The sequence below is a fragment of the Castanea sativa genome, chromosome 7 (assembly GCF_040712315.1).
Source record: "Castanea sativa cultivar Marrone di Chiusa Pesio chromosome 7, ASM4071231v1".
Lineage (NCBI taxonomy): Eukaryota > Viridiplantae > Streptophyta > Magnoliopsida > Fagales > Fagaceae > Castanea > Castanea sativa.
The window spans coordinates 19,183,158-19,207,663 of record NC_134019.1 but is presented as its reverse complement, the minus strand read 5'-3'; positions in this window follow the sequence as shown (position 1 = coordinate 19,207,663).

Below are 24,506 nucleotides of genomic sequence, written 5' to 3'. Positions count from 1 at the left end.
AGGGGGAGATTGTAAAGTTGACTTTATTCAACCATGTGTTTGCTTTACTCTGTACCAAATTTTCTTGTAATTGAGCAATTAGACACCCTGTATTTAGGTGGGAATCATGTAAGGGTTGTGTGTGAGAGAGTGTGAAGAATTCAAGTGTGTGTGCAATCAAGAGCATTCTCGCAACTGGAACTCGTGAGTGACTCGTGACTGATGACTCGCCAGAAGTGCCACACGTGTGAAGCATGCAGGAAGTTGAAGGGTCATGACAGCTAGAGCACTACAGGACAAAAAGTACTGTCTGACCATTCTGTTATTTGGCGACTGCAACTCGCGACTTGTCCTAGTTGCAAGTGAGTCGCCAGAACCCCTTATTTTGCAGAAAAATAGAGAGTTTCCAGAAAGAATTTTGAGAGATAAATTCTAGAGAACAACAAGATTGATTCATCCACAATCTTATACCTTTGATTCTCAAATTTCTCTCCTCTCACCCTCTCCATTGACATACCCTTGAGAGGATCTTTAGCCAAATCCTTATCTCATCATACCCATATTATTTGGTGCTTGGGAAGCAGTTTAGAGAGAACCAATTCATTTGGTTGATGCAATGGGCTTATTGCAAGATCTAGAAAGCTAGAGAAGACAAGGTTAGGCTTAACCTTGTTGGAGCAAGAAGCTTGGAGGGCTTAGGTCCATCGAGTAGATTAGGCTTGGAGAGTTTATTTCTATTCATATATCCCAATTGATTTTCTAGTGGATCATTTTACCACTTGGAGGGTGTTGAGGTCCAAAATATCACAATATTATACCGAAGCCCAAAACAATACAAAAAGTTGAAATCTAAGAACCATGTGGTCTTTGAAGAAAAGGGTAAGACCCAAATTCATTAGAAGTCAATGAGAAGGGGCCCAAACCCATGAATGGGTAAGTTTTTGGCCTCATGAAACAGTGGAAAAGAGAAGCCCAGCCCTACCCTTAAGAGGAAAAAATCGCTAGGAACTTGGAGAGAAAGCTGAACCATGATACTTGGGGATTCCTAGAATCCTGGAATTGGGACAGCTCAAGAAAGCATGCCTAGGAACATAAAGAACGAGAATAGATTTGTCCCATCAGCCACCCAATGATGCAGAAAATGGGCAGACGACTTGGGAACCGGCGCTTCATGAAAAAAGGTTTGGTACCTTATGGAACCCAAGGAAATGGACCATGAAGGAAGGTGGCTGGGGATCTTTCAGCCTGATAGAAAGGAATCTGTCCATTTAGAGAAAATGACAAAAGGGAAAGCAGCCAAAAAGTGGGTCTGAAAAGTAGTATCTAGAAGTTTTGGGGAAAAAAGGATTAGAAGTCAGCCTTTAGAACCTCCTAGAAGAGGAAGGTTAGCTAAGGGCTTTTGGAGGAGGGAACCTCAAAAGAGGAAAATAATGAGAAAAGGACCAGCCACCAATGTTGTTGACACAACATTGGTTCTGGTACCAGGGCAGCAAATGGAGGGAATCGCTGGTACACTAAAAACCCTAAGAGGGCATTATAAATGGAGGGGGAGCCAACAGTGAAAGGGCATTCAGCAATAGTGAATTAGAGTAAAAAGATCCTTTAGAAAACTTCTTTGGAATTCAAAAAGCGAAAAGAGGAGAAAACATCGCTCGGGATCCTAAAACAGACACTAGAGAATACACTTGGAATCAACGGGATTCAAACTTCACAAGTCTTAGAAGCCTCAAAGTGCTATTTAAGTGTGTGATTTTTGAACTTATTTGGACCTTGTGATATACCCTAGTGCAATAAGATGTCTAATGTATTAAAAAATTAAAAAAGAATAATGAAGCACTTCTTATTATCTTAAGGAACCCTAGCTTTTTATTTCATTTTCCCTTTACTTATATCGTTTCTTTACTATTCCTCACTATTCAATATGTATGTAATTTTCCATGCGTTAGTATGTATGTATTGTAGGGTCCACATTTTACGCATAGCCTGGTTCGAAATCAGCCCAACTTACCTACGGTGAACCAAGCCCAGTCCCTTAAACTTAAGCACAAAGGCCCAGGATCTTTGTTTCTACTTGGGCCTATGCACTGTAAAAAAAAAAAAAAAAAAAAAAAAACCGCATTTTAAGCCAACTCCACTAAGGACTAGGCAAAGGAGAGGGAAGAAGCAACTCCTTCGCAAAGCATGGCTCCAAGACCAAGGAAAAATAAAGGTACCAATGTGCCACCCACAACATCTGAGCCTGTGGGAGAAAACGAAGTAGCTTCCAAGTAGAGGAATGAAGTACCTTTGGTAGAGCACAAGGTAGTCTCAAGACAGAGGCGTGAAGTAGACCCCATGGTTTGAATGGAAAAGATGATGAAGGACCTTCAGCAGAAAATCTGCTTCCTCAAAGAAGGAAGAACCCAGGAGATTAGAGATAACGCTCCTCCCTTGGTCAACCAAGAAAGGGCCTAATTAGAGAAAGGGTCAGTAGTATGAGGGGGAGCCAACCCCCAGTATCTCATGTTGGCGGATGTCAATGCCCTTCTTGAACAAGAAAGGGACAAGCTTTCAGGGGCCCCTAAGTAGTTTTCTCAAGATCCTCCATTCCTGTCAGAACACCTCGACAAGCCCTACCCCAAAGGATATGAACCCCCAAAGTTCCACCCTTTTGATGGGAGGATGAGAGTGTCGGGGAACACGTGAGTAGATTTATTCACACCATGGGCTGTTATGTAGGAGACAAGGAGTTATGCCTAAGAGAATTTGCTAAGTTTCTAGTGGACAAAGCATACACGTCTTACACTACCTTGAGGTCCAGTTCCATCAAGACTTAGGATGAGATGATGGAGCGATTTTGTACAAAGTATTACCAGGAGAAGATAAAGTCACTTTCCAAAGCCTTCAAATGGTAAAGCAAAGGCCAGGGGAAGATCCTGTACAGTTCATCAAAAGGTTTGAGGACGTCTCCCTGGACTGTTATGGAGATCACGAGGAAAAGGAGCTCGTGGAGACCTGCATATTCAACATGCTATTTGATTGTAGGCTTAATCTTGAAAATTTATGCATAACTCAATTTGCTGACTTATTGCAAAGAACCAGGAGGACATCGTTAACCATAAAAACAAAAAGGGTACTAGTATCCCAGGTTATGACAATCTCAGTGGGAGAAAAGAGGAAGAGACTTGAGGGAAAAGTGGTCAAGGAACCACTTGTGATCCCATGTACAGCAAATGAATTGAATCATGTCTTGGACAAATGGATTGGAGATGGAATTGTCAGGCCATTCACTATATCCAGACCACCTACCGAGGAAGAAAGAAAGAATCCTCTGTTTTGCAGAATCCATAATTATGTCAAGCACTCTACTAAGGATTGCTGGACCTTCCGAAGGCTTTTTCACAAGAAGCTTAGAGAGGGAACCCTAGAGCTCACCCAACGGGAACCTAAGGTGTATAGGAACCCTTTACCCAACCACAAGAGAAAAGAGGTGGTGGCTATGGTGATCCATGGGAACTCGGCTAAGGTAGAGGCAGAAAAGTTGGAAGGATCCTTCCATCCAAGCACAGTTAGGACCTTTTAAAAGAATCCCAAGTTTAGATCACTATTTAACCAATTGGGATTTGGGCAAGAAGCAAGGAGGATTGCCATAGAATCCCTCATGAGTATAGCAGCAGATTCAAGGGTGGGGTGTTTCACGCCAAAATCCCACGCCAGTCGAGCTACTTAGAAACAACCAATGCAATAAACTTCACAGATGAAGATATGAAGGTTGAGTACCTAGATCATCGTAGACCCCTTTACTTAATGGCTACCATAAATGGTGTTCAAATTAGGAGATCACTAATAGACATGGGGGCTTCACTCAACCTCATTGCCCTAAGCACCCTGGAGGTTGTGGGCATGGTTGGAAGGAGGATCCTAGGGGCTCTTGTAGAGATAATAACATTTGGAGGAGTAGCAGAATCAACTGAAGGGTATGTGCAGTTAGCCCTAAGGGTAGGCCTAATAGTAGCCCTAACTAGGTTACATGTGATCAACTCAAAAGTTTCTTACCACATTCTGTTGGGACGCCCCTAGCTTTATAAGGACCGCCTCATTTCCTCCACGTATCATCAATGTATCAAATGGAGGCTAAATGGGAGGCTCATAAGGATCCCTGCCAACTCAAACCCATTTAGCTAAGGAGAAGTAAATTTCATAGACACAGTGTTTTATGATGAGTTAGTACCAGACGACGAAAGTCCCACACCAAGGACCCCAGGCGCACCTGTCTTAGATGAAGAAGAATAAGGGGGTACCTGTGACCTAAGGAATCTCCTAGATAGAAAAAGGCAAAAGAAGGAAGCTAGCTCCTCAGGATCCCAGGAATGTGTAGCAGTCCGAGAACCCGAGGGATGGTTAATATATCGCTTATGAAGGCGCACGGGACCACTAGATTGCATGATGGCTCAAAAAGAGATCTTGGAGGATCCAAACAAAGAAGCATAGATCCAACTTGAAGAGGAACTAGAAGAAGTAAACTTAAGGGCTGACCTAGGATCCCCAAAGCTTGTTTTTATCAGTGGTTAGTTAACAACATAGGAAAAAGAGCAACTAGTAGGATTACTCAAGAGATATGTGGATGTGTTCGCATGGACATCTGATGAGATGCCTAGCTTGGACCCCGGGCTGGTAGTCCATTCTCTTAATGTGGACCCACGAGTCAAGCCAGTAGTCCAACCAGCCAGGGTCTTTCACATCGAAGTAGAGGCTTAAATAACTCAAGAAGTCAAAAAACTACTGGCAATAGGGTTCATCAAGCCAATCGAACATCCTAGATGGCTCTCAAACATAGTACTCGTGAAGAAAAAGAATGGTCAAATCCAATATTGTGTGGACTTTCACAACTTAAACAAAGCATGCCTAAAGGATGAGTTTCCCCTACCCAACATTGATCTCCTCGTAGATTCAGGCAGGGAACTCCATGTTCTCATTTATGGATGGGTATGGTGGATATAACCAAATCCGGATGGCCGCCAAGGATATAAAAAAGACAGCATCAGGACCCCGATTGGAAACTTTTATTACACTATGATGCCTTTTGGCCTTAAAAATGTAGGAGCCATGTACCAGCGTACCATGATAGCCATTTTCCATGATATGATGCACAAGGAAATGGAAGATTATGTAGATGACATCATGGTAAAGTCAAAGACCAAGACAAGACACTTCCAGGTACTTGAACGAGTCTTTGAGAGATGTAGGACGTATAAACTGCGCATGAACCCCATGAAGTGCGCCTTTGGGGTATCCGCTTGTAAGTTCCTTGGGTTCGTGGTATATCATAGAGGCATAAGTGTGGACCTAGCCAAGGCCACAACCATTGCAACCATGAAAAAGGCTGCGATAGTTAAAGAGCTTAAAATTTTCTTAGGAAGGGTTTCCTACATCAGAAGTTTTGTGCCAGGGCTAGCTTCGGTCACAAGTGAGTTATCTAAATTGTTGAAAAAGGGAGCTGAGTTCACTTGGGGGGTTGAACAGTAGGAAGCCTTTCAAACGATCTAGCAGATCATGAATTGTCTGCCTACCTGGCAGATGCAAGTACATGGACGACCTCTATTTTTATACTTAGCATCAAATTCTCAGGCCATTTGGGCCCTACTAGCCCAAGAAGATGATGAGGGGAGTGAGTAACTCATTTATTATATAAGCAGAACCTTGAAGGATGCAGAGACTAGGTACCCCAAGATAGATAGAGCATGTTTGGTGGTTATCTATGCATCCCAAAGATTAAAGCGATAATTCTCAGCCTATCAGGTTCTCCTAGTGACCAAGTCTCATCCTATAAAAGCACTCTTCCATCAGCCTTTGCTGACTGGAAGGATAGCATAGTGGCTAGTTCTGCTCTCTCAATATGACATTGGTTTGAGGATCCCCAAGCCTGTCAAGAGTCAAGCCATAGCAGATCTTCTATCCCAATTTCCCAGGGAAGAGGAGTGATTGTTAAGTGAGGAGATTTCAAGAGAAGTGGTAGTAGTAGAACTCCGAAGAAAAAAGTGGACCATGAGATACGATGGATCAGCAACGACAACTTTTAATGGCCTAGGAGTTGTGTTAAGCTGCGAAGACGGGGACACCGTACCATTATACTTTAAGCTCGAGTTCCTATACTCAAATAACGCTGTTGAGTATGAGGCGTACCTGACTAGGCTGGCTATAGCACTCAGCATGGGAGTCAAGCATATGAGGGTCTTAAGGGACTCCAACCTAGTGGTTTCCCAAGTTAAGGGAGATTTCGCATTAAGAGAACAGAGTTTAGCAGCCTATAGAACTTGGGCGTAGAAGGTGGAAAAAAAATTCTAGACCCTTAGTATGGAGTACGCCCAAAGAAGTAAAAACCGATTTGTTGACGCACTAGCTACTCTGGGATCCTAGATACCTTTTAAGGGAGAGAGCACTTTGATAAAGGTGAGCAAGCAGCAAAAGTCCATCATAAGGACTCTCAAAAAGTTTTTTCCAAAAGAATCAGAGTAGAAAGATTGGAGAAATGGGGTAAGAAAGGAAATAGGGAAGCTAGAACATGGTGGAAGTATCAAGGAATTGAAAGATTACACCTTGACAGAGGGGGAACTGTACAGGAGGCTACTCGGAGGGATCCTATCCAGATGTATTAATGAAAAGCAAGGAAATTTGAAGTTAGAATAATTACACAGCCAAGTCTGTGGGATCGCAGAAAAAATCAGTCTATATAGGAGGATGCAGGGCATGGGGTACTATTTTCCAGATATGAGCAAAGATGCTGCAGCTGTACAGGAGAAATGTCAAAATTGTCGGCTCTTTGTGGACAAAGAAGAAAGCTATGTTGTGTTCATAGAAGAAGATAGAAGAACCTCATTTATGGGATACCTAACTCAAGGGATCCTGCCAACTGACAGGAAGCTAGCTCATCAGCTTAAGAAGCTCGTTGTCCGGTACTTTCTACAAAATGGGATCCATTTCAAAAGGGGGTATAACAGGGATCCTTTGAGATGCCTGGGGCCCAGGTAAGCCAAGGAAGCAGCAAGAGAAATTCACTCTAGTGAATGTGGAAGTCATTAAGGGAAGAGGAGGCTCCACCAGCAATCATTGCAGCTGGGATATTATTGGCCCACAATGAAAAATGATTCCGAGGAGCTGGTTAAGGCATGTCATGCATGCCAAGTGCTAGGAGATGTGATCCATACTCACCTAAATGTGCTACAAGAGATGACCAAACCATGGCCATTTAACACTTGGGGGCTTGATCTTGTGGGACCCATAAACTCACCCTCCAATGGCCACATATGGATCCTAGCAACCATCGAGCATTTTACAAAATGGGTAGAAGCCATCCCCTTAAAGAAGGCCATTGGGATAGCTATCTCAAATTTCATTGGGGAGCACATCATCACACGATTGGGATCCCTAGGAGGCTGATTAGTGACAATGGTACCTCATTTATAAATAAGGACGTGAAGTACTTGATGGAGGCATATCACATCAAACACAGGAGGTCCACACCATACTACCCACAAGGAAATGGTAAAACTGAGGCTACTAATAGAGTGATACTAAAGATCCTCAAGAAGATGAAACACAAATATGGAGGGAAGTGGAGTACCCATCTGACAGATGTACTTTGGGCATGCAGGAGCTCCTTAGGCCTCGTTTGGGAGAAGTGAATGAAATGGAATGAAAAGAATAATTTAGAATATTCTTCCATTCCCTTGTTTAGGAGTTTAAGTGGGAGGGAATGGAATGGATAGGAGGAAACACTGATTCCTCTCTATTCCCTTAAAACCTCAAATTTTCATTCCCCCTGAAATTGGGAGGAATGAGAGTGAATGGAATTAGATTTAATGATTTTTTTACTAAAACTCCCAAAATACCCCTATATATTCAACCCTTTATTTTAAAATAGGGATCTAATAGTAATATTATCATAAAATGATTCCATTCCATTCCCTCCACCTTACTCCCAAACAAGATTACTTACATTCCATTCATTTTCATTCCTTTATTTTAAAACATCCAATCAAGGTTACTTAATTCCATTTCATTCCATTTTTTTCCATTCATTTCCCTTAAATACATTCAATTCCATTCCTTTCCTTTCCATTCTCTTATGATCATTACATTCTATTCCCTTATGAACTCCCAAATGAAGCCTTAGATATAGCCATAGGATTTTTGCCATTTTCCCTTGTCTATGGGACTGAAGCCATCAGTCCAGTAGAGCTAGTCATCCCTACACCAAGAGTAGTATTTGAAGAAATTCAAGAGGGTATAGATAGCATGCATGACAAGGAAAGATTGGTAGATCTAGAGGGGCTAGAAGAGAAGCAAGAAGTAGCTAGAAGGAGGAGCTAGAGGTACTAACAAAGAACGGCTATGGCATATGGGCAGACAATACACCCAAAAATCTTTGCAAAAGGGTAGCTACTGTTGAAAGTTGTAGAACATGTACGGAAGAATATCCCAAGACCTTCCAAGTTTACCCCAAAGTGGGAAGGACCCTACATCATTAGGGAGGCCCACGACAGCGGAAACTATTACCTCGCGAAGGAAGATGGGACTTCCTTAACAGACCCCATAAATGGAAAATGGCTAAAGCAGTACTTTGCGTGAAGAGGAAGAGGTTCTAGTACATTAAGGGTCCCCTTTTTTGTCACCCTCCATACTGTTAAGTGTCGTGTCACTTTTTATGTTTTCCTTAAAGGCCGCATCTTTTACCATGCTTTTTTTTTTTTTTTGGTTATGTTAAGAGCTTTGTTTAGTAATTTCTTTTAAGAACCTATGGTAGAAGCCCACTTTGTTTTGGGACTGTCCCTATCTTTTGTCATCATCCTATGTCTTTTCTCCTAGTTGTTATGATGAATCTCAATGGAATCTTCTTTCAGAAGGGGGGGGGGGGGAGTCTTGAGTAAGCTGTACAATTGTAGTTAGATAGCATTATATGACACAACCCAAGTTTGCCCATATCTGGGTCGAGTACCTGAACCAACGCTTAAATATAAAATAAAAAGGGTGCTAAGGACATATTTTATGTAGTTGGCTAATCCTTTGACAAAACGCACTTTACTTGTATTTGGGTAGATCTAGGATGTGTTTAATACTTCAAAGAACATGTTGTTCAAGTCTAGTATTAAAGCCATGAAGATTGGACCAAGAAACAAGTGAAGAAAAGGTGTTTACTAAAGCTAGACACCTGCTGGACACCTGCGGACAGCTGATCGACATCTGCTCGATAGCTGCTCGACACCTCTATCTATCGAGGTTTAATGAGGCTCGACAGATACTATCTATTGAGGTATCTATCAAGGTTACGAAAATTCAGATTTTCAGATCTAATTTTTTGGCCAGGCTCTTGTATTTGTGTAAGGTTTCTTTTCTCACAACCCTAGGCATATATAAGGCTTATTTTAGAGGCAGTCACATAAGAGAATACAAGGAGAACATATGCAAAAGGTGACCGAAGCCTTATTCTTTTTGAAAGAGGCTACTACGTCTTTGCACCTTAGGGTTTTGTAACCAAATGCTTCTTGATCTTCATTGTTAATGAAGTGAAGAACTTTGCAGCCAACATTCTTCTTTCTCAAGCTGGTAAGTGAGTCACGTACTGAGATTCGTGCAAAGGAGTTAGTCACGTACCGGGATCCATGCATCAATGGGTGGCATTCATATATTGAAGAGTTCAGAGGTTCTGAAGCGGTAGAAGGTTTCTACTGTGAGTTCATCTACGGGGATTGTAGAGTCTAGGGACAAAGGTTTTGTACTAGATCTGAAACTTCTCTTTACTATAGTGAATTGCTTTTCGGGAAGGTTTCCCCTCAGAGTTTTTACTATGAAACTGGTTGGTTTCATTGGTTTTCCTGGGTCATCATATCTTGTCTTATTTATTTTTCCGCTGTATATTATTTGTGACATGATATTGATGTTTGTTTGTTTTAACAAGTTTATTCATAATAAATCTAATTAACAACTTGGATTTAAAACTTGTTAATTCTATCAATCAGGGTCTAAATTTTCCAACAAAAGGGAAAAAAAATCAGCACATGGCCCATGACTCACACCAGGATCAGTCCAAGTACATGGTCTAGGACCTCGATTAAGGGTAAGTATCTCGAGGTACCCAGCCCAATACTTGCTACAAAATAAGTTTGCTTGGTTCATGATCTAGGACTTGGATAAAAAATAAAAAAAAAAAAAAAAAAAAGGTAGCCAATGTACTTTTAGCTTAGCACCTGTGCAGGAACATAGTCATTAAAGTACCTGGTCCAGGACCTACCACAAAATTCATAGGAGCCATGATCCAAGACTTAGTTTCAAAAAAAAAAAAGAAAAAAGGAAAGAGATAAAAGAAAAAAAGATAACGAAGAAAAAAAAAAAGCATAAGCACATCAAATTACTAATATCCATACATCGCAAAAGAGAGGCAGTTAAGGGTACTTTAAAAAAAAAAAAAAAGAGAAAGAAATAAACTTATACATCTTGAATTGTTTGAAAAAAAAAAGAGGAGTAGAACACACACACACAAAAAAAAAAAAAAGGAGCTAATGTATAAGGCCAACCAACAAGGAGCCTCATGGGGGAACTGTAGAAGTAGACGGGGAAGAAAGGACTAGCTGCCTCTTGATCTTCAAGTCTTGCAATACTTGTGTGCACGAGCCAAAGCTTCCTCAGCAGCAACAATCTCAGCACGAGCCATTCCTCTGAAATAATGTGTGGGCTAAAGACCGTAGATACTCTAGCAAAAAAGACAGGTTGAAGTCCCCATGAGCTTTGACCAATCCTTCCAAGAGTGGCAAGCCCTCAACAGGCATAGAGAATTGCAAGAAGCTGACAAAAGGTGGCCCAAAATGGTGAAAATGGCTCGCAGGGAGGTTGTTGAACTCCAAATAATCAAAGCAGGCCAAGAAAGCAGGAAGCCTTGAGCTAGGATTTGAGATAGTCATCTTTAGGGCTTCCCCCATTATTGTGTCTCTGCCTTCAAGAACTGGAATACTTTCAAGCCATTAGGTGGTCGGACGGATCCTTAACTGAGCTTCAGTAGTCCAGACACTAGGAGTAGGCCTTTTAGCTTCTTCAGCAATCGCAAGCTCAGATTCCTTGGTACTTGCGTCAAAACTTGCAAGAGTAGATAGAGTTATGGCAAGATACAATAAAGATAAAAAGGAGAATGGGGGAAGAGTAAAGAACAGGTACCAGTCCCCTGCAGTAAAGGTTCCTCGTAAGCCTCGGTAACCACTTCAGCCATCATAGGAGGTTCGTCCTCCTGTCCTTCCAACCCCTCAGAGGACTCTGTGAAAGAACATGATGCACGTTGTAAGAAGGGCGAAGAAATCTTGGAAAATTTGCTAAAGGAGGGAAGGGACGTTGAAGGCTTCCCTATAAATAAAAAAAGGAAGAAAAGGACAAAGGAAAAGAGAAGGGGGAAGATATGAGCTAAAAAAAAGGGGGAAGGAAATAATAACAGCAATACACACCTTTAGAGGCTTTTGACTCTAAGGAAGGATCAGCTTCTAGGGTAGGTTGAGCGCTGGTTTGGCCTAAAAAGGAGAAAATAGAGAGAAATAAAGTCCTTAGATAGAAAGGGATAAGAAAGACAGAGAAAACAGGCGCTAATAAAGGACGAGATAGGGTTTACCTATTTGTGTAGATGAGGATGCGCCCCCAAGAGACTCCTTAACCAACACAAGTTCAGTAGTTTGCTCAATTGTTACAGTTTTGGTTGGGCTAGGAGTCTACGCAGGTTTGGGATCTTGAGGGATGGGAGAACAAAAGGTTTCAGGATCCTGAACAACCAAGGAAGCAGAAGATGGTATAGGCTCGACACCTTTGACTGCATGCTCGGACTCGTCAGCCACATCGCCACTAAGGAGCTCCTTTTCCATGCCTAAGGCAGCTGGGGGCTGAGTTGCCACCACTCCTTTCACTAAGGCACTACCAGTCGCAGGAGGAGGCACCTCTACATGCAAAAGAAAATGAGGCAAGAAGAAACAATTACCAAGCCAGCAAGAGAAATGTACAAGTTCCAAAAAAAAAAGAAGAGAAGAAAGGAGAGAGGAAAGAGGAACAAGTGAATAATGAAACAGAGTGATACCACATCATCAGAAGAATGACTCTTTGCTCCCTTAGGGTTTGACATGCGCTTAGACAACAAAAAAGAAGAGAGATTACTCATCAATAAAAAAGAGAGAAAGAAAAGGGGGGGGGGGGGACACAATAGAACAACAAAATAAGTAAGGAAATGTCAAAAAAAGAAGAAGAAGAAGGAATGAGGCCTTGCCCTTCTCTCTCTCTCTACAGATTCTTCAATAGTCTTTTGCTTACTATAGGTACACCTAGAGGGTCCCTAGGGAGATGGGGGAATAATGTCAAGGGACCCCGATGAACCATGGGCTGAGGAAGTGACAACTACTAAAGAGATTTCTTTAAGGGAACCCACAGGGATTTGAAGGATAGAAGATTCTACCTTAGTCTTCACTCTGATCTTTGGGATAGGAGGATGGTTGACCTCCTTTCCAATAGTAGAAGGGTCCGCTTCCTCAAGACCCTCAAAAATTACAAGTTGCTTGTGAGCTTTAGCAGTTTTCCTTATCTTGGTTCCTTGGCTAGCCTCAGTACCCTCGACACTCTCCTCAATTTCAAATTTCTTGACAACCTCCTGCTTGATATTCTTGTCCTTGCCTTTGCCTACAGGGGTTGCAACACCAATTGTCTTTATCACCCCCTTTTTAATGGGCACACCAGAGGAAGCGCCCATAATGAAGTCACACCCTGGCCAAGCATCAGGAAAATTATGGGCGTAGCACACCCAACCACCCCTAGAGGCGTGCCACTCTGCAAATCTTGTTTTGCTGCTTATTGCAGCAGACACAATGCCAGCAATAGGAAAGCCAAACACCTGTTATAAAGATGGGGAAGAAAAGAGACTAGGGTCGGGAACACTTCCAATTTTACCAGAGCCAACAAAGTCTAAGAAAGACTTTTGAACCCTTCTCTAGTAACCAGCAAACCTACTAGAAGCAAAGACTCCCTACTAAGAGCTTGGTACCACGAATTGGAGGCTTATCCGTGACCAATAAGAAAAGGCTTGGAGCCTTAGAAATGGATCTAAAGATGAGAGAGAAGGCTCCACCTCGTTGAATACTGTTAGGATGTCCTGATCAAAGCCAAATTGTCTAAGTACTTGATGCGCAGAATAGTAAGTGTACCTCAGACCGCTTGATGAGGGTACTGGAAGCCGTGAGGGGCTGGTACAAGCCAAGTGCGCCAAGCTACCTTCGTCTCCCTAACAGAGGTCAAAAGCATGTCTTGGAGAGTTGAAGAAGGAAGCTAGAATGGAATCACACGCAAACCCGAGACTAAACTCCCGGGGAAAATGCCAACTCAGATGTCTCGCCTCATCAAACAGCTCTATCAGATTGAGGCTACCACCTTTCAAGTTGGACCAGCGAAAGATGATAGGGTGGCTATGAGTAGAGCTGCCACACAGACCCTTGATCACGTCTGGGGACCCCTAGAACTTATCTTTCACATACTTCAAGTTCTTGCATTTCGCCAAAGTAACAGAAAAACGGTTCCACATAAACACCTAAAGAATAGCACAGTGCAGGGACGAGGTAATGGTGTAACAAGAATTGCCTTCAACATCGTCACCATGAAGCAAGTCCAACTGAAAGTAAATGTGGCCTGAAAACATAGGGGCTAGAGGATACTGGGCCCCTCGGCCAACCTAATAGCAAGAGGGAAAAAGGTGGACTTAATCCCATATCCAGGAAACTCGCTAAAAAGAAACTTACTGAGCCACAACGTTAGGAACCCGGCCCGTCTAACCATATTGTCATTTTCTTAAGAAAGGGTCACTACCCACTTGCCTATCCTGGCCGATTTCCCCTCCAGAAGAAGCAATACGCCCACCAAAATGACTGAAAAGCTTATCCTCAATCTTGAGATCCCTACTAGAGAGGCTGATATCAAAGAGATTTTCATCACCAAACACTAGGAGGAGAAAGTTATTAACCACATCTTCCAAAGTAATGGCAAGCTCACCCACGGAAAAGAAGAATGTGTGAAAAGAAGGACGCCAACGGCTCACCAAGTGTCTAAGGCCTTTAGCATCCCTGAAACTTTCAAGATTCCTGAAAATTGCCACTGACTTTAGGATCCCAACGCGCCCCAAATAGCTAACAAATTCACCATCAGAAAGTTCCTTATCCACCCAAGTGGACCAACTAGAAATCTTCCCTAAGACAAAATCAAAGAAGATAGGAACTACCTTGTGGGATCCTCGCCTGATCTGAAGGTCCAAAATCTCCCATGGATATGGAATCTGTGCAAAATTGGCAAACCCAGGTTGACCAAAAAATACACAAGTATGTGGAGAAAGAGGAGCCTCACCATGAGATATTTGAGGAAAAACAGACTAGGAGTTTACTAGGGATCCCTTAAAGGGAAGGTCGACTGATCCACAACTTCCTGCACCTCTCCCTGTGCCGACCCTACTGAAGAACCCTCGCCTTTAGAAGGAGTGGGGGAATGCTCTCTCTTTTTTTGTGAGGAAGAGGAAGAAGCCATGGAAAGATGACGTAACAAAAGGGTTAAGAAAGTGTAGAACAAAAAAAGGCAACGAAGGAAAGAGCAGAAAGAAAGAAGGAGAGTTGGGAAATATCTCTAGAAGTGAAAGAATAGCTTGAAGTTACTGCAATAATGGCACAGAGAAAAGTTGAAGAAGACGAAGTATTGAAAAACGCGTTAGTTGCCAATATTCAATTTTATGAGAAAAGTTATTGTCGGTTATTAATAGGTGTTATGGGAAACGTAAAAGTTGGGGAGGAAGTTTACCTAGACATTTATCTGCCATGTTCCATGGAAAAAGGGGGAGTTACGAAAGAAGTGGGATACCAGGAGAAACAGGACACTAGAGGATAACGTGGAGGAACAGGATCCCAAGAGGCAAAGAGAAAGGATCCCGAGGCTGACTGGGACAACAAGTGAAGATCCTTGCTAAAAACAAAAATCAAGAATCTTATCTACTCACGAGTGGGCTGTAGGCAACTCACGAGCTTGGGGGGCTAAATGTTGAGGTTCAAAATAGCACAATATTATACCAAAGCCCAAAACAATACAAAAAGTGGAAATCTAAGAACCATGTTGGTTTTGAAGAAAAAGGTAAGGCATAAATTCATTAATAAATTCATTAAAATTCAATGAGAAAGGGCCCAAACCCATGAATGGGTAAGCTTTGGGCCTTATGAAACAAAGGAAAAGAGAAGCTCAACACAGCCCTTAAGAGGAAAAAATCGTTGGGAACCCGGAGAGAAAGATGACCCAAGATACCTAGGGATTCCTAGAAGCCTGGAATCCTCGAGATTTGCAGCAGGGCCAGGTTGGGATTGGGACAGCTCAAGAAAGCATGCCCAGGAACACAAAGAATGAGAACTGATGTGTCCTATCAGCCACCCAATGATGCAAAAAAAGGGCAGAAAACTTGGGAACTAACACTTCATGAAAAAAGGTCTGGTACCTCGAGGAACCCAAGGAAATGGACCATGGAGGAAGGTGACTAGGGATATTTCAGCTTGATAGAAAGGAATCTGTTCGTTTAGAGAAAATGACAAAAGATAAAGTAGCCAAAAAGTGGGTCTGAAAAGTAGTATCTAGAAGCTTTGGGAAAAGAAGGATTAGGAGTCAGCCCTTAGGACCTCCCATAAGAGGAAGGTCAGCTAAGGGCTTTTGGAAAAGGGAACCTCAAAACAGGAAAATAATGAGAAAATGAGGAAGGGACTAGCCACCAATGTTGCTGACATAACATTGATTTTGGTACCCAGGGCAGCAAATGGAGGGAATCTCTAATACACCAAAAACCCTAAGAGGACACTACAAAAGAAAAGGGAGACAACAGTGAATGGGCATTTACCAATAGTAAATTAGAGTAAAAAGATCCTTTAGAAAACTTCTTCAGAAGTCAAAAAGGGAAAAGAGAAGGAAAACACCGTCCATGATCTTGAAACAGACACTAGAGAACACACTTGGATTCAAAGGGATTCAAACTTCACAAGTTTTAAAAGCCTCAAAGAGGTATTTAAGTTTGTGATTTTTTAACTTATTTGGACCTTGTGATATATCCTAGTGCAATAAGAGCATAATGTATTGAAAAAAGAATAATATATTGAACTTAAACCTAATGTTTTATTTCATTTTCCCTTTACTTATATCAATTCTTTACTGTTCCTCACTGTGCAATATGTATGTAATTTTCAATGTATTAGTATGTATGTATTGTAGGCCCACGTTTTGCGCACAGCTTGGTTCTAAATCAACCCAACTTAGCTATAGTGAACCAAGCCCAGTCCCTTAAACGTGAGCACAAAGGCCCAGGATCCCTGTGTTGTACTTGGGCCTATGTGCTGTAAGAAAAAAAAAAAGAACACATAGAAGACGGCAGAGAGGTTTTCACTGAGTTCTTTGGTTTCCTTTTCGATAACACGTGCCAACGTTATCTTTTGTTTGCATCTCTCTAATTCTTACTCTTTGCTTTTAATTACAACTGTATTGTGATTAAATTATGGCTTAGAGTAGTATGTTTGTTTGGGTATTGCTTGTACTTATCATTCCACACATATATTGTTTGAGTATAAGCTTGTATTAGTTATTTTGAAAATGGAGGTCTAAACATTCACTAGTGTTTTACACACCAAGTGAAATTTTCATTGTTCAATTAAGTGTTAAAGCCATGCAAATCTGTCCAATAAACAAGTGAAGACATGATGCTCATTAAAGCTCGACAGATTTCTTGACAGAAGCCTATCTATCGAGATTTAATGTTGAAGCTCGACACAAGCTATATCTATTGAGAATTACAAAATTAGAATTTCTAGATTTGATTACACGCATATCCTTGAGTATTTGTGTATGGTTTCTTTTCTAATAAACCTAGACATATATAAGGATTATTTTAAGGGCCGTCTCAAGATGTCGCAATGGGGTTGCACTTGTTGCTACACGCATATTGTGACCAAAGATAGAAATTGCCCTAGTTCATCATTCTCTTTGTAGAAGCTGCTGCGTCTTTGCACCAAGGGGTTTGTAACCAAGAATCTTCTTGATTTTCATGTTGATGAACTAAAGAACTTTGTGGCCAACATCTTCTTCAAGTTGGTGAGTGAGTTACGTACTGGGACTCGTGCAAAGAAGTTGGTCATGTATTGGGATTTGTGCATCATTGGTTAGTCACGTACTGGGATTCGTGCATTGAACGGAGAGATTTCCGCTACAATACAAGTCCAATTGGGTATTGGGGTAAGGTTTCAACTGTATGTTGGTATTAGGTCCGGACTTCCTTTTACTTGTAATCGCTTGTTTTGATAATAATGGATTCTCGGAAGTGGTGACCTTAAATTCACCTGGTGGGGTTTTGCCTCAGTGGTTTTCCCAATTCATAAACAAATCACCTGTGTCAAATTTATTTTTCGTTGCATTTAACTTAGTTGGTGATTTATTTGTACTACCTTATTGAATGTTAAATTGACTTAATTAATTGACTTGGATAATTAATTAATTAATTTGCCAAAGGGGTCAATACATTTTTGGCCTATCAGGATAAAATAATACATGCTATTGTTATGCATATCAGTTATTTTATATTTTTATCTAGGGAAATGCTAACGGTTGTTTTTAGGGCAATGGTTAAAAATCTATTTAAAGAGAGTTTTTATGAGAAAATTTTAAAAAAAAAGTAATTAATGTTTTTACAGTTTTTTTCATTTCACATAAAAATGGTGTTAAAATAGATTCTTAATCATTGCCCTAAGGGCACTCGTTAGCATGTCCCTTTTAATCTATATTGTTTTGAGTTGTATATTTAGGATAATTCTCTGTTAGAGAAATGTAATGTCCATAATATTTTTACAACAAATCCTAAGTGACAAATTTATTGGTTCTAATTTGAATTCAAAGCTTATATTACTTTTGTTCCCACAAAGTCCTAGGAGTATTGAGTCCTTAATTTTAGCTTCTTGTATTTGGTTCCTTTATTTCAGCCATTGAGTCTTTTATTTTATTTTAGCATTGGATGTTAGTCTGTTCCTTGATTTTAGTTTTTGAATGTTGCTATTAAACTCTCACTCTTTAAACAAATTTGAAAGCTTTTATTGATGAGAATGAGAAAGAGTAATGCTAGAGGTACAATTAAAAAAAAAAAATGTTTTACAATCTGTTGATGTTGTAAATGGTTATTGGTAAATGAAAAAGTAATATTATTGGCAAGCTTAACAGTTTATAAAAATATTGTAAAATAGTTTGTGGCTGTAGTATTACTCGAATGAGAAATGAGTGTAATTACATGTATGAGCTTTGTTTCCTATATATATATATATATATATATACACACACACACACACACACACATATATAATAGGTTATGAAGAAAAGAAATAGACACTGCGTAAACGTAATGGAGCAACTTTCTACGTCCACAACATTTTCAGAATAAATCAGAGATGGTTAGTTGTTATTGATTCCAATTTGAACTTATCACTGAAATTATTTTTCTACCCCACCATTAACAACCCATAACAATTTGCCACATAGGATTTGTTGTGAAAAATTGTGAAAATATTTTGGACATAGCATTTTCCTTTTGAATAGCTACAAACAAACTTATTAACTATACAACCAATAAGAAACGAACGTGTGTCTAATTTAGACTGATTAATGTACACATGTGACATGAACACGTGCTTCATTTAAAATTCTCTCTCGATACGTTGCCGTTCCTTATAATTGATTTTTTTTTTAAGGAGCTAAGGATGATAGAAATTATTTATTGAACAAAGAAAGATTACAACCAATAAGAAAGATCTGTATTTTCATTAAATACAGATTTGATTTTTTTTAACACACAAAACTGATTTGTATTTTCAATAAATACAAATCTGATTTTTTAAGATTCAAAATTGATCTATATTTTCATTAAATACATATCTGATTTTTTTTAACCCTCAAAACAGATCCGTATTTTCATTAAATACTGATCTGATTTTTTAGAAAAAGTTTTCTTTGTGACACAATTGCAGGTTTTGAAATTTAAAAGAAGAAATTAAAATTAGGTTGAAGTCTTTTCTTTTTCTTAATATGTGATGCATGTAAAATAAATTTATCTCATTAGTGTGAATCCTCTTTCAAAAAGTTTTTTTTAAAATTTGTTTCCAACCACAGATTTGATTTTTTTTTTTTTTATAAACCAAAAATCACTTTTTTTAACTTTTTAAAACATATCTGATTTGTCTTGATAAAATCTTTTTTTTTTTTTTACTTTACTCAAAAACATATCTGATTTTTCTAAATAAAATCATTTTTTAACTTTTCAAAACAGATTTGATTTTCTTTACAAATCTAATTTTTTTAGATCTGATTTTCTTTTTCTTCATAAATCTCAATTTTTTTAATTCACAAAACAGTTCTAAATTTTTCTAAAAAAAAGGATACATTCACAAGATAAATTTATTTGAGTTAGTGTTGGTCAAGTGTCTGTCATGTATATTCAACATATCATTCACATCATGCAAAAATGGTATATTGGTCATTAGAGTTTAGAATACCAGACTCTGTCTAGGCGGAATGGGTGTTTAAAACCTTCTCATTCTGTAACCTAGCCCTTGAACTTTGTTTTTTTGGATAGGTAGACTAGTGTCTTGTCTTTTTTTTTTTTTTTTCTTTTTTTTTTTTCATTTATTAGATCGTAACTAGGACAAAAAGCTTTGTATTCTTTTGCATAGAATGTAACTAGGACTCAAAGCCTTGTAAGGTTCAATTTATCAAGATTGTATTTATTTCTATTCAATCAATGACAATGAAGTATTTTGATCATGTAATTTGTATTTATTTTTTCTTATTTTTTTGTATAAAAAATAAGTGGCGACTTCACACCACTTACCCAAAAAGAAAGGTGCCTTGAAAAAGCACTCAAATCTCTTTTTTGAGAGCACCCCAATTTTTGCGATCTCTCACAAGAAGTACATATGGATACTTAATAAGAAACAAATTTTGTACGATGTAAAGAAGTCTAAAAGATACTTTGTGGGAAGTTAGTATTTAAGATATTGACCAAGGTGTGCACATGAACACCCTGAGTTGGGGGAAAAAATTATATACCCTAAGAAAATAATTTTTTAAAATTAATATGAATTGTTGACCACCCTTAAAAAAACTTGAACACTGTACAAAACCGTGTACTACATTGCTACCACTCTTTGCACACAGTATGAAAAAACTAATACAGAGAGCCATTGCCACACACTTTCATATTTCAATAGATGTTAATAGTGGCATCAAGTTATGTGGGTTAGTTTCTTTATATATATATATTGCCTTTGTTAAGAAAAATGCGTTAATAAATTATATTTTTAAAGAGCTTTTTTAATGACTAAGATCGAGGTTCAGATATGATAAATTTTTTAATATATAATGTTTTTATACATTTTTTAAAAAAATTAAGTCAAATTAGACTTATCTTTAAAAAGCATATATGATCGCAATAAATTTGTGTGTAAGCCAATGGATTATTAACATATATATTTTATTTTAAAAAAATTGGAGAAATTACACTTTACTATCTTAAACTATGCCCCAAATTATTCTTTGCACCCTAAACTATTCGAATGCACTGTTTGCACCTTAAATTATGACCCTTGTTATACTTTGCACCTTGAAATTAGTATTGCTTGATTGACACAAACTTAAAAGACCAAAACCCTCCTCTTTCCAATCAATTAAAAACAATTTTTTTTTCCTAATCTCTTTCTCGCGTGTGGAATAGCCCCTTCCTCCCAAATTAAAATCCCTACAAACCTAAATCCACAAATCAAAACATTTTTGGCACCACCACTACTCCACCACTGTTATTCCTAGAAACATATCAAATGATGATAGAGAATGAAAAGGGTATATTTAGGGTAGACGGTCAGAATTTGTAAAGACCTATGATAGGTAGCATTACTAGGACGACGTATAAAAACATGAGACGACGAGACTTCTTAAGTATGGACTGATGATCTAAGGTGAATGGATCACCTTCAATTGATGGACGGTCTAAGCTGGACAGATCATCCATCAGTGGACGAATAACCTACAATAAACGGATAGCTCTCCGGATGGGTACTGATGACAATGGTGTCAAGATAGGCCACGTGGCAATAACACAGCTTACTTGGCCTCCAAGGGAATTTCAAATAGCAAAAAATTGGGCTCCATGATTAACCAAGCCCTTATATGGGAAGGGTCCCTTAAATTACGCACATTTATGATGATCTTCTCTACAAGGAAATATTCTTCTTGCCCAAGGCACCAAGGTCGGTTCCCTACTACTATAAAAAGGCCAAAACCTTCAGAAAACGAGGTACTCATAATTCATCCCAACTTTGGTACTCTAGAGTTGTAACAATCTCTAACTTAACCTTTGGAGGGTATTAGGCCGGTACCATGCCGATACTCTCTTAAGGTCTTTTTCTTTTTGGTGTTGTGCAAATGTTGCTCCGGGCACGTGAGGACTGTGTAGCCTACTGACGATTTTCAGTATCATCAGTTGGCGTCGTCTATGGGAAACTTGAGTAGGTAAGTTGTGTTGTTGTTACCCGGACAAAAAGGTTGCATGGTGCTTACCCGTTCGATGGCAACCAACACCAATGCCCAAGGAGATGAACCACGTACCGCGGTTCTTGAGAAATAGATTTAGATACTGGCAGCGGCGGTTGAACGTTGTACCAAGCAAAACCATGACTTGAAGGAGCAACTGCGCCAAAGCGACGCCAAGCCTTAGGACTAAGAGGGGGAGCAGGAAAGGAACAACCTTCAGCGCAACGAAACCAGGCAGAATCAAGAAGGGTCAGAAGGCAGTAATGTTATGAGTAGGCCAACGGCCACGGATATTGCCCCACTAAACCTGGTCGCAGATATGCAGATGATGAGAGAGGAGATGGACTTGATGATGTACGCCCTCAAAGGGCGGGTGTCAAATGATCTCGACGATCTAGTACACCGAACGGATTCACCCTTCACCGCATCTGTCACTTCGTTCCCTCTACCATTGAAGTTTCGTATGCCGCAAATAGAGGCCTACGATGAGTCGAAGGACCCCTTAAACCACCCGAAGACGTTCAAGACCCTCATGCATCTGCAGGGCATAGCAGACGAAATCATGTGTAGGGCCTTCCCCACCACATTGAGGGGTTTTCCAAAGGTGTGGTTTAGCAGACTAACGCCAAACTCCATTAGCACTTTCAAGGAGTTAAGCGCCCAGTTTGCCTCACACTTTATTGGCGGACATAGGTAAAAGAAGTCAACTGCGTGCCTAATGAACATTAGCAGTGAGAGGATGAAATGCAAAGGTCTTACATCACCCGTTTCAATAAGGAAGCACTCTCGATTGATGAAGCCGACGACAAGATACTCGTGGTAGCATTCACTAACAGACTACGGAAGGGTACGTTTTTGTTTTCTCTATACAAAAATGATCCAAAGATTATGTCAGATGTGCTTTACAAGGCTACTAAGATAGACGCTCCAAGACCCCCTCAGCAAGATTTGCAAATGTAGAGAAAGGACGAAGGATCGTTGACGTTTCCTGGCAAGATGAAGGGTGATCCCAACAAGAGGTACAGAGATAAATACTGCCATTTCCATCATGACCACGGGCATGATACTTCTGAGTGTTATGATTTGAAGCAGCAGATAAAAGCCCTAATCAGGCAAGGTAAATTGCAGAGGTTCGTGAGCAAAGAAAAGACGGACCAACCACAAGAGTAGGGCCCCCAAAGGGAGAACGAGCGCCCTAAGCCACCCGTCGGAGACATAAGAATGATTATGGGAGGAACAACAACTTCTTGTTCAACCAAGAGGGCACACAAGACCTACCTCCAATTGGTTCAGAATGTTTAGTTGACAGGGTTGGTCCCAAGGATTACACCCGTGGATGACCTAGTGATCGGGTTCACAGAAGAAGACGCTTGATGACTCCATCACCCACATGACAACGCGCTTGTTGTAAGTATACGAATTGGTGACTACAACACTCATAGATTCTTAATAGATAACGACAGCTCCGTCGATATTCTCTATTACCTGGCATTTCAGCAAATGAGGATCGGAAGAAAATGATTGATTCCAACTGATGCACCACTTGTTGGGTTTGGAGGAACAAAGGTGTTCCCACTCGATGGATCATCCTATGAAGGATGAAATTCATTTACTTAAGTCCACAACCTAGACGGATCATCCTGTGAAGGATGAAATTCATTTACAGTCCACAAACTGGACGAATCATCCAAAGAAGGATGAAATTCATTTACATAAGTCCCTAAACTGGACGGATCATCCTATGAAGGATGAAACTCCTTTACATAGTCCATAAACTGGACGGTTTATCCTACGAAGAGTGAAACTTGTAAAGTCCATTAACTGGACAGATAGTCTAATAAAGGATGAAATTAGTTCATAAAACAGACGAATTATTATTAGAGGGACAACTCGTTCAAATTATAAGAAGCAATTAATATGAAAAATGGATGGGTATGCATTCGAAAAAACACAGTTAAAACACTAAATGTTTGCATTAAAAGCCTATAAAAGGTTGAAATATATCAAACATATTGTTCCAAACTTAAACAAAAATAAAAATATACAACTACTCTAGGGCTACAAGAGTTTCATCCTTATCATCAGGCTCCTGAGCTGAAGGTTGACGGGCATCACCTTCGACAGACCTCTTCGCATCAACCTTTTGAGCCTCGCTGTAACTGTGGTCTTCACCAAAAAGCTCGTCCGTCCCTTCGGTGTCAACAGGGTGAGCTGGAGTTTAGCCCTTAGGGTCAATGGTGATGTGTGAAAGGTCCAAGTTCTGAAAAGAAGCCTTGACCTGACGAAGGCAGTCATCAAAGCCTTCGGCAAAAGAAGTACCTAGTTCACTCAGAAGGGCGTCAGAGTCCCGGTACTCTCGAATAGCATCAGCTTTTGCCTGACGAAGACTATCCTCTTTGTCCTTCAAGGTTTCTTTCAGAAACTCTACTTGTTTCTCTAAATCACCATGAAGCTGTTTGGACAGCTTCAGCTTCCCTTCATGACAGAGCCTTTAGGCACTTAGCTCCATTAGCTCTTCCTCCATTGCATTTGCCTTTGCACAGACATGCTCCAATGTCTTCTCATAAGAAAGGCAACGCTCCATCAATCCCTTCGTCATCAGGACCCCCTATACCAACAACAAAGAGTAAGTACGAAATGATAAAAATACGACGAAACATGTAGTGATAGATACAAACTTGTGTAAGGTTGAACAATGTCGTCTCCCAAATTGCTTTAATAGCGTGATTGCCCAAGTCCTCGTAGTCCTCATCCTTGATGATGGAGGTGATTTGTTTAAGGGTGTACTGGGAATCCTCTCGAAGGATGGGAGGTTTCTCCTTGATGGGGTCTGGGTTAACCATCAGACCCTTACCCTTATCTAAGCCAAGCTTGAGGGGTAACTTAAACTCGCCGGAAGCTTGACCGGCAGC